Genomic DNA, 11033 nt, shown 5'->3' on the forward strand with positions numbered 1-11033 from the left:
ATGTATACATGTATATATACATATATATATATATATAATATACCACAACTTCTTTATCCAGTCATCTGTCAGTGAACATTTGGGTTGTTTCAGTGTCTTGGCTATTTTAAATAGTGCTGCTGTGAACATTGGGGTGCATGTGTCTTTTTGAATTAAATTTTTCTCCAAACATATACCCATGAATGGGATTGCTGGATCACACGGAAGTCTATTTTCATTTTTTTATGGAACCTCTCTTCTGTCCTCCATAGAGGCTGCACCAATTTACATTCCCACCAATTGAGTAGGAGGGTTCCTTTTTCCTTAAAAGGTAAAAAATCTCTACATTTACCTACCTTCCTTTCAGTTTAGGACACAGTTTGGCAAAAACCAGATAGAATTTAATAGGAGTAAATACAGTATTTATTTTGAATGTCCATGCATTATGGATAGATATGTTATTGATGAGTTGGTTCCCTATTTTTGTAGGTGCAGATGTTTTTATAGCTTCACAGACATTTCAGTCTTGCAGAGAGGAAAATTTCTTTTTATTTTGCTGAACTTGTCCGGGTGTCTTTATCGGACTTGGTCCAGGCCTGCAGAGGTGAATACACATCCAAACCTGAACCATTTGAATGTCTGCAAGATATTAAGAGTCTAGAATATCAGATCTGGACTGTAACTCTGGTAAATGACATCAGTGACTGGACTCAAGAAAACTCCATTTGAGGACAAAACCTTTCATAAGCCAAAAAGGCTTTGAAATTGTGGCAAAGCCAGAGACTTTTGTGCACCACTTATGGCCACAAACCCATGAGGACAACCACAGGCCTTCTGGAGTGCCAAGGAAATTCCATGTGAGGAGTCCAGCACTCACAGGAATCCAACAAGTCCCTGTCTGCCAGAACACTTTCATTGCTACTGTGCTGTTTTGAGTAAATGTCTTTTCATCAGGTTCAAATTGGTTTGTTGTTATTTTTTTGCATAAAAAAACAACTTCTTGTTCCCTGGTGAAAGTAAAAGCCTAACATTTTCTGATTTCTTTTGACAGAGAAAACATGAGCCTGTGGATCTAACCTCATCTGTGATGGTCTGCAGCTGGGAGCAACCAGATCAGTGTCAGTCCCCTTGCAGCCATTGGCTGGGAGCCTGCATGTTCCTTGGAATGGTATTTGAAACATGTCACACTAGCCGTGCCTTCGCTGTGGGCTGGGAGGCGAGTCACTCAGAATCTGCATTATGGAATGTATGTTTCAGATCTACAGTTAGGAGATCTTTTTTAATAGCCAGAGAATATAGTCATAAATATATCTATTAATGTATTTATGCAAGAACATTTTTAAAGATTTTTTTATTATAAAAAGTTTCCCCCCAAAATTGAAAATGAAAGAACAATGGAATTAAAAATCATCTGTACCTTAATTATACATAAAGAATCATAAAATCCTTCTAAACTTTTTTTGTTCAAATGAAGATATTTTTCCCTTCCAAAAAGGAAAATTATCATTTCACATTTTTTTACTTTCTCCTTTTATTATATATTCCATATCAATAAATATAAATCTTTTAAATCCCTTTTAATGGCTGTTTAACACTATATTGAACAGATATGTAAATAGTCCTAGGTTTCAGAAATTTAAAAAATTGTCATTACAATACCACTGCAAAGAATATTTTGGTGTTTCTATTTTTAGTTACTAATTTGGACTAAAAATTAACAAGTTTGCTTTTCTTCATCTAAAACATTGGTTATTTTACGAAGGAACTGTAAGGATTTTAAATAACTTTTCAGTAATTTCAACAAAGAAATTATCTTTAAGGCAAAAATGTATGATGGATTGCAAATCTATTTTTATTATATCTTCACTTTTACCAGTGTGACATATGTGTGTGTTTACACAAGTGCTTTAACTACCAGCAACGTAAGAAAAATCTGTGTACTAAAAATGTGAAAATACTTTCCCGGTTTGTGTTTTCATTCTCCCAATGTAGGTTTTGGATGACAAGCTTGTATTTGCAAAAGTACACCCCCTGTGGGAGGTGTTCTGTACATACGCTGAGATACTGCACATAATATTGCCTCTGAAGCCCAATGATCTGAAAACCCGGTCCTCAGCCTTTGATAACTTGAGATGTTTTATGAAAGTCCTCCAAGTGGATGAAAGTATCAACAACCGGAACAAGAGCTTTTCTTTGCCCTATTTGAGAAGAGCTCCGTGAATGACTTTTATATTCAGCATAGAGATACATTCTCCAATCCAACCACCAGAAACCGCATTGTAAGTCTAAACCGAGTTTAGCTGCTGTCTTGGGGGTGATTTAGAACCTGCTGTTGAATTATCAGTGATTTGGTTTGGTTGGTTTGATTTGGTTTTTAAAAGCTGCCCATAAAAAGGAAAAAAGAGAAAGAAAAGAAATATGCCTACAGATTCCTGTTAGGATAGTAAACAGTGGCTGGTTAGTTACCTTGTATAAACCACAAGCTCTCTTAGAACATTTTTAGGTTTACTTCATCCTTTCTCAGATCAAGTATCAAGTAAGGGACAGTGTTAAAAAAAATTCAGGATTAACAGGTTTGTGAGCTCCAGGATTTGCAAGGCAGCTTTCCCTCCCCATGGTGTAAGTCAAATGGCAGAATTGAAATAAAGCACCTCATGTATCCTCCGGTGTTAACAGGAAAAGGCTAATCTTCTTGACCTTGTTTCTTCCTGGGTAAAATGAAGATAATATATCAGGAGGCGACAAGCTCATTTAAGGCAGGAAGCATGTTGTCTTGTTCACTGCTGAATCTCAGGCACTGGGAAGGCTGAGTTTAATGAGCGAATGAATGAACAAACTGTACTTCCCCCACAGTTACCATGTGGGACAGTGAGGATTAGAAGCTAAGAGCATAGACTCTAGAGGGGAGGGCACAGCTCAAGTGATGGGGCGCATGCTTAGCAAGCATAAGGTCCTGGGTTCAGCCCCCATCACGTCCTCTAAAATAGACATATAACCCTAATTACCTCCCCTCCCCCACCAGAATTACCTTATTATCTCCCCACCACCAAAAAAAAAAAAAGAGAAGTGGCCAAGAGCGTAGACTCAAGCTGGAACACCTGTGTTGGTTTCTCGCTGTCGACCTTGTAAATGTCATTTACCCTCTGTGTCTATCAAGTTCCTCACCAATAAAATGGGGATAATTGTAGTACCAACCTCGTAGAGATGCTATGGGGATTAATGAATCTGTGTCAGTGATACAACAGCCCTGGCTTATATTAAGTACTATGCATCTGTCAGCTCTTTTCATAATTACTGACAGATGTTATTATCGACAAAAGACGTATTAGTTCTTTGAAAGAGAAATGCATGTTAGACCATTTCATTTATCACTTTCTGTAATTCAGGCTTTTCCCTCTGAAATAACATTTTATGTCTGTGCACTAGAAAGCCACAGGGCTTTCCAAATTTCATCTGTCTGGGTTCTTGTCATGATGGCAATACTGCAGATTGCTGACATTTTTTAGGGACTCCGTCTGAGATGACAGCAACCCCTCAAATTTACGAGCGCTTCTCTAACTGATAACATCTCGCTAGAAATGAAGTTTTTATAATGTAACAGCTTCAGATGCTTAATGATGCCATAAATGCAAGGATGTTATATCTAAGCTCTTTAAATAAATCTTGTCATTGAAATAAAGGAAATACTATATTATAGCCCTCTATGACTTTGTTATCTTTGCTATCTGTTTATCTGACTCTCTAAGACCAAAGAAAGCAAATACTAAGATTGATCATTACTACTGTGTGGTACACGTATTTGTGGATGAAGACAATATTGAAATGCACTGTTTAAGATATTAAAATGGACATTAAACAGCTTCTTGATGCACATGCATGAACAGAACAGGGAGCTGGGTGCAGGGAGCAGACACTGAGCTTCCTGGATTAGAGACCCAGCTTAGCAGTCCAGCCCAGCAGTCCACATGTTTCATATTTATGTCCCAGCAAAATTAGCAGTGAGAGTCTTAAATGAACTTTGGGGACACTTGCAAACAGCTGTCATGATTACTAATGTGGGACACCAGGATTCTACAGTGTTTAGTTGGCATCTGTGCATAACCAGTTCTTTTCCACTAAAGCTTCTTGTAATTGCTGGTCCCACATCCAGGTTGAGGAATCATCTCATGTGGTGTTTGGGAGGGAGGTAAGTGGAGTCAGGACCCATGTTAAGGCTGGGTGGGTAATAATCTGGTGCTAGTACAAGAGAAAGGAAAGTAGGTCAGGTGGGAAGGAGAATGACTGGATTTAAACTTTGTTTCTTGAGTAAGCTAAATATATGACATCATGTCAAGTTACTTTGTTGTTTATATTCCATTTGCTGTCACCAAATAACTACTGAATTGTGGGGACAAAAATGCCTGGGTTTTAGAATTGACCCTGCCCCTAACCTGCCAGAGTCCAGGTTCCTCTGGGTGCCCAAAGAGGGGGCTGGACCATCAGGTGTCCCTCCACTGCAGCAGTTTGGGCACTTGGGTGGCCTAGATTTTTGCTGTGGAAGACTGGCCCGGTTGTAGGACATTAAGCATCTGCAAGGTGGTCCCAGGACTGTGACATCTAAGCGTTCCTTTCCACCCACGTTTGCAAATGACCCTCAAGGGGTTAATATTAATCCTGGGTGAGAATTATGAAAAATTATATGGTACCTCCATCCCTCCTGGCAAGTGAGGGCCCCTTATTTACAAATGACCATGAAGTATTAGCACCAGATTTTATCAACAGAACATGTGAACATTTTGTGACAGTGACACTCACCTGTTTGCTTCTGATTCCCAGTGCCACTTCAACCTCCATCAGAGGACTTCAGCTGCCCCAGCGATCAGGGCCTTCTGTACAGGGAATGGGCTCCTCCTCGAAGCACAGACAAGCAGCAGCCCTTAGGTCTCATCAGGTGAGCTGTTGTGGAGAGCACTCCAGTGGGAAGGGCTCAGGGTTGTCCTCATGGCATCTGAGTGTGACAGTCCTCCAAGAGTGTTAACAACCAGGAAGCTCACAGGAACTCTGAACTTCGTTGCCCCAAGTTTTTACTGCAGGCTTTATTACAAAGCCATGATTTATTGGGTCACTACCGACACGGCTAACCCAAACCCTAACTGTAAGTCAAACCTTTCCTTAGCCCTAAACTTTGAGCCCCTTCCTCTCCTGGTGGCCACTCACTTGTCACAAAGCTTAAAGCCCCACTCCTCTAACCACATGGTTGGTGTCTCTGGCTGGCCAGTCCCCATCCTGAGTCATCTCATGAACACAAGCCATCCAAGGTTCCACCATGAATAGCATAGACACTCCTATCTTGGGAAATTTGGAAGCTTTAGCGGTTGCTGCCTAGGAACTGGGAAAAAAGACCTACCAAATTCTTCATTAAATAGGAGTAAATGTTATATTTCATTTAAATTATAAAATAAGAGAGAAATTCTCACTGCTTTTCTGTATCTGCTGTTCGACACCGTTTCACTACACCACGTGATTGTAATGTCGTGCTCAGCATGTGTCTTCTCAGAGCACCAGCGCTGGCTGCTCCCCGGGAGCTTATGCTGTTTGGGCAAGGCTGCTGGGGGGATACAGGCCAAGGACAACCGAGAAAACAAAAATAATCGGGCAAATAAGGAAACAATGTCAGATTGAAATGAAGAAATAACACAGTGTTGAGATGGGAGTCTTGGGGGGAAGTGAGTTAAGAAAGTTATCTTTGAGTAGGTTACATGTGAGCTGAGATGGTGAAAAGGAGGCTGGAATTTGAAGATCTGGGAAAAGTCACCCATGGAATAGAGGCAGCTTGTCTATTGGCCCTGAGGCACAAATGTGCTCAGCAGGTTTGAGGAGATACTGGAGCCAGCGCTGGTGAGAGTGATGAGACGCGAGGTTTAGAAGGGCATCAGGAGCACGGAAAGGAGTGTAGACTCTAAGCGCAGTGAGAAGCAGTCATGATAGCTTAAGCACTAAAGTAATTTTCTCTCATTCACATTTTGCAAAGATAATGTGGAGAATGTATAGCAGGGACTCAGGAAGCAGGGAGGCCAGGTAGGAAGCTCTTGGATTGGGCCAGATGAGAGATGGTGGGAGCCAATGAGGAATGCGTTTGGGGAGTGGGGCTGACAGGATGCAGTTATGGGCTGGCTGTGGATGGTTAGGAGAAGAGGAGGGTCAAGGTAGCCCCAGGTCGGTCTGGAGCCAGGTGTCTGTTCTTTCTTTTCTCAGTGCCCCATGCAGTTGCCCATCTACTTGGGCAAACCTCTTAACCTTCAAAGTGAGGGTTTTAAAACACTGAAGTCTATTTGTTGTTTCACATTTTATGGAAAGATTCAAACATGTACAGAAATAGAGAGAACAGTACAGCCAGCCTGCCTGTATCAGTCACCCAGCTCCAGAATTATAAACTCAGAGTCACTGTTGTTGCATCTTTCATCTCCATCTCCTCCCCTCCCCCACTATGGGGTCATTTTGAAGACAATCCTACATAGCTTAACCTTTCATTAGTGAAATGACAAGGTCTCTTTCAAATAAAATTGGAATATTCTTTTTTTTAGGGTTACAAAATAATTCCCTGCTTGTCACAAAAATACACTTTTAAGTAGTTTTGGGGTTGAAATCAAGATCCAGACAAGATTCAGACATTGCAGCTAGCATATCTCTCAAGTGTGTTCTAATCTATAATTTTCCTGTTTCTCATTTTCCTTGAAATTGCTGAGGGGTTTCTCTATTTCCTGTTTGGCTGATTTCATTCTCCCCTATGGTGTTAGACTTGTTTCTCCATCCTATGTATTGGCTTTAGCTAAGTGATTTAATCCTCCCCTAAAAGCTTGGTCTGATTGAGGTTCAACTTTGTGCAAAAATATTTTTTATGTGAAGTTTTGTACTCCTGTCATAAGGTACATAATATTACAGTTGACTCTCTTTTTTGTGATGACAGCAGCGAAAAATGATTGTCACCCGGGATCATTATTTCATAAGGAATTTTATTTCATGTGGTCATACTCTAATTTCCTCCCTCAATTATCAGCAGGATCAGTCACGAAGAGGCACTTTCTCCTTAACCCGGGTTATCCTTTAGAACACAGTTTTAAAGGAGGATATTTGTTAATATGTAAATATTTAAAATTGATAACTTTTTTTCTTTTTAATTTTTTTTTCTAATGGAGGTACTGAAGATTGAATCTAGGACCTTATGCATGCTGAGCACACACTCTGCCACTGAGTGTACCCAATCCCAGTTGAGATTCATATTTATTTGATATCTTCCTTCTGTTATTTTTGTTTTGTGTTATACAGAATTTGAAGGCAGGGCAATGGGTTTGACCGCTTTTTAATCATTCTTTATGGGCTTTTGGGGTTTGTGTGTGTGTTTGTGTTTGTAAAGAAAACAATTTTCCCACTATTTTAAGTATGTATTGCTAAGGCAATTATGTTGATCTTTTCCCTGCTCCTGGTCCATGTATTCCCTTGTTACTTCCCACTAGTGGCCCCTTGAGCTCTGTGACAAGACTAGCATGTCGTTAATCCATGTGGAAGGAGATCTGAAGAGATTTATTCAAGGAGATGAAATTTGTAGACAATGTATTGGAAAGTATTGTGAAAGTTGTTCGTTAAGAGAAGGTCTGAGGTTGAATTGTTAAGTGCACAGAAATCTAAGCTATGAACTACCAAGACAATTATTAACTCCAGGAAAACAAAGTAGGGAAGAAAAGGTAAGACTAGCACAAATTGCTACAGCTTTGAATAGTCTGTACAGAGTAATAATAATGTAAAGCAAGGATACTGAGCTGATGAAAATTATAATGTAACTGTATTAAAAGGTTGGAAGAAAGAAGGTTTGGGTATGTAGATGAGATGGGGTTTGAAAGAGATCTGAACCCTCATTTTCCAAAATAGAAAGTTAAATAGGTGATACATAAAGCTGAAAAAGTTATTAGGCTGTGTTACAAGGATATTAGTCAGAGAAAGGGAGTAAGTATTCCAAGAGTCAGCAGTAGGAGCTGAACGTGGTTGTTTCTGGCCAGGAAATGGGGCAGTTGTTGGGAACTGCTCCTTTTTACAATCGGTGTTCGAGAACTGTTTGACTCTTTATTGAATGTATGGCATTAGTTTGATAAAAAGAAATCAAAGCTGAATTTTGAAAAATTTATGTTAAGAATTGGGGTGCTTTTGCAGAGAGAGATAACAATCAGCAAAACTACATTTGAAGGGATCCTCATTATTCCTTGCATTTCAGCAAGGACTAGGAGGCAGACATCTGTTTAAGGTTCAAAAATTCTGTCTGACCTTCCTGCCGACTTGTAACCTTTGGAAGTAATGAACTCCCCGTCACTGTAAATATCCAGGCAGAGGCTGCCTGACCAGCTCTCTAACTGTAGCAGGGTGTGTTTACCATTGGGCAGTTAGAGCAGGCAACTTCTAACATTCTTTCAGTTTTGAATTTGGCATTTTCAGGATGGATAGTTGATAAGAATGTATTACAAAAAGCTTAACAAGAAAGTCCAAGACATCTCAAACCCATTGCCAGGGTTTTCTCTGCCAGACACCATCCTAAGCCTGCCACCAGTGAGGCAGGCCACAAAGCCCAGTCACATAAGAATGAACACACTTTGTCGCTCCTATCTGATTTGGCATCAGTCTCAGCCCTTTTCCCCATGGAATGGTCCACGCCCATGTCTCTGACGATGGAGCTGGTCTCACAGCAGCTCTATGAGCACTGGTCCAGCCCAAGGGATTCCTGCGTGAAGTTTTCCAGGATTCCAGGCTATTCTCAGAGCTGAGTCCCCCTTAGGCTAAGCCCACGGAACTCATCTTAGCTCCAGACTGAGCCGGAAGCCTCAGAGAGAACTCAGAGCTGAGGAAATCCACAGGTTTTACCCAGCACTGCCGAATCATCAGTGAGCCAGTTGAGGGAAGGATCAGCAACAGCAAGACACACCTGAGCTGCCGTCTCATTGTTCCACCTCATCCCTAAACCCTCTGTGTCTGCCTGTCTGTGTCGGTCTCCCTTTTAGGATCAGCCTGGCACCACTTCATGCCCTGCCTCCTTTCTTCTAATCTTGCCTCCCTGGCCTGTTCCATCTACTCCAGATTAACTGAGAAAAGGTTTTAAAACCTAGGAACAACAGACGTGCTAGATACAAAGAATACAGGGCAATGTCTTCCTCAGCCACATCCCTCCTGCCCTCTCCCATTCCCTCAATGTCAATGAGTTTTATAAATATTTTGTCAGACAGACATTGCACTCGCAGTTGTTATCATTATCAGCCATTTCCTTATTATCTGTGGTTTATGATGCATTTGCTCCAGGGACTTTCCCGAGATAAGGCAGGAGCAGATGACTGAGCCACTTGTTGATGTCCACTTGTGTCAAGCCTGTTAAGAATGATTTTTGGGGGGATTTGTTGAATGTGCCAGACTGTCCAGTGAGTGGTGATGATCCCCTGCATCTGCTCTCGAGTTGGCCTCATCCCCTCCTTTGCTCTGTTCTCATTTATCTCTCTTCAGCAGGTGAGCCAGTGATCTGTACTTCTATGATACATAAAACACTTCTTATTTCATGGTAGAATTTGGGGGCTGCTATGAAAACGGATATGTTTTAAGAGTGAATTGAGTCGGAGGTTTAAACTTAAAGCCCCCTTGATTTAGAATCAGAAATTAATATGATGGAGGGAGGGTATAGCTCAGTGGTAGAGTGCATGTCTAGCATGCATGAGGTCCTGGGTTCAATCCCCAATGCCTCCATTTAAAAACAAATAAATAAACCTAATTATGCCCCCCAAAAAAGAAAAAATAAATTAACATGAGGATGAAGCTACAGAGTGATTATTTGTGTCTTCTGAAACTTCCTTCTGTCTTTCTGCAGGAAATTCTAAGGAGAGAAGTTCGGAATCTACTTTGCTTGGCTGGGCTATTACACTCAGATGCTCCTCCTGGCAGCAGTCGTGAGGGTGACTTGCTTTCTGTGTGGATATTTTAATCAAAATAACTGTACCTGTGGGTAACTTGTCTTTATTCCTTCTTACCGTGCTTACTTAACTTAGAATGACATTCTCCAGGAGCATCCATGTTGCTGCAAATGGCCCTATATTGTCAGTTTATATGGCTGAGTAGTATTCCATTGTATAAATATACCACTTCTTTAGCCAGTCATCCGCTGATGGACATTTAGGCTATATCCATGTCTTGGCTACTGTAAATAGTGCTGCTATGAACATTGGGATGCAGGTGTCATCCTGAAGTAGGGTTCCTTCAGGATACATGCCCAGGAGCAGGATTCATAGGTCATATGGCAAGTCTATTCCTAGACATTTGAGGGAACTCAATACTCTTTTCCACAGTGGCTGCACCAAACTGCATTCCCACCAGAAGTGTAGGAGGTTCCCCTTTCTCCACAGCCTCTCTAGCATTTGTCATTTGTGGATTTTTGAATGATGGCCATTATGACTGGTTTGAGGTGATACCTCATTGTTGTTTTGATTTGCATTTCTCTGATAATTAGTGACATTGAGCATTTTTTCATGTGCCCATTGATCATTTGTATGTCTTCCTTGGTGAATTGCTTGTTTAGGTCTTCTGCCCATTTTTGGTTTAGGTTATTTGGTTGTTTCTTATTAAGTCATTTGAGCTGCTTATATATTCTGGAGATCAAGCCTTTGTCAGTTTCATTTGCAAAAATTTTCTCCCATTCTGTAGGTTGTCTTTTTTTTACATATGGTGTCCTTTGCTGTGCAGAAGCTTGTAAGTTTCTTTAGGTCCCATTTGTTTATTCTTGCTTTTATTTCTATTGCTTGGGTAGACTGCCCTAAGGGAACATTTCTGAGATGTATGTCAGATATTTTGCCTGTATTTTCTTCTAGGAGGTTTATTGTATCTTGTCTTATGTTTATCTTGCTGAAGAGACTGTCTTTATTCCATTGTATATTCTTCCCTCCTTTGTCGAAGATTAGTTGACCAAAAGTTTGTGGGTTCATTTCTGGGCTCTCTATTCTGTTCCATTGGTCTATATGTATGTTTTTGTACCAATACCATGCTGTCTTGATGAC

At 40.7% G+C, this 11033-nt stretch overlaps 1 long non-coding RNA gene across 1 annotated transcript; it reads left to right on the top strand.

The window, feature by feature from the left end:
* The first annotated feature begins 282 nt into the window (after window positions 1–282).
* Window positions 283–2159, top strand: LOC140694930 (uncharacterized). The gene is made up of 3 exons (XR_012070595.1): window positions 283–310; window positions 1031–1225; window positions 1972–2159. It is a non-coding gene; the product is annotated as an uncharacterized lncRNA (long non-coding RNA).
* Window positions 2160–11033: the final 8874 nt, after the last annotated feature.

Source organism: Vicugna pacos, unplaced genomic scaffold (genome assembly GCF_048564905.1).
Source record: "Vicugna pacos unplaced genomic scaffold, VicPac4 scaffold_112, whole genome shotgun sequence".
Lineage (NCBI taxonomy): Eukaryota > Metazoa > Chordata > Mammalia > Artiodactyla > Camelidae > Vicugna > Vicugna pacos.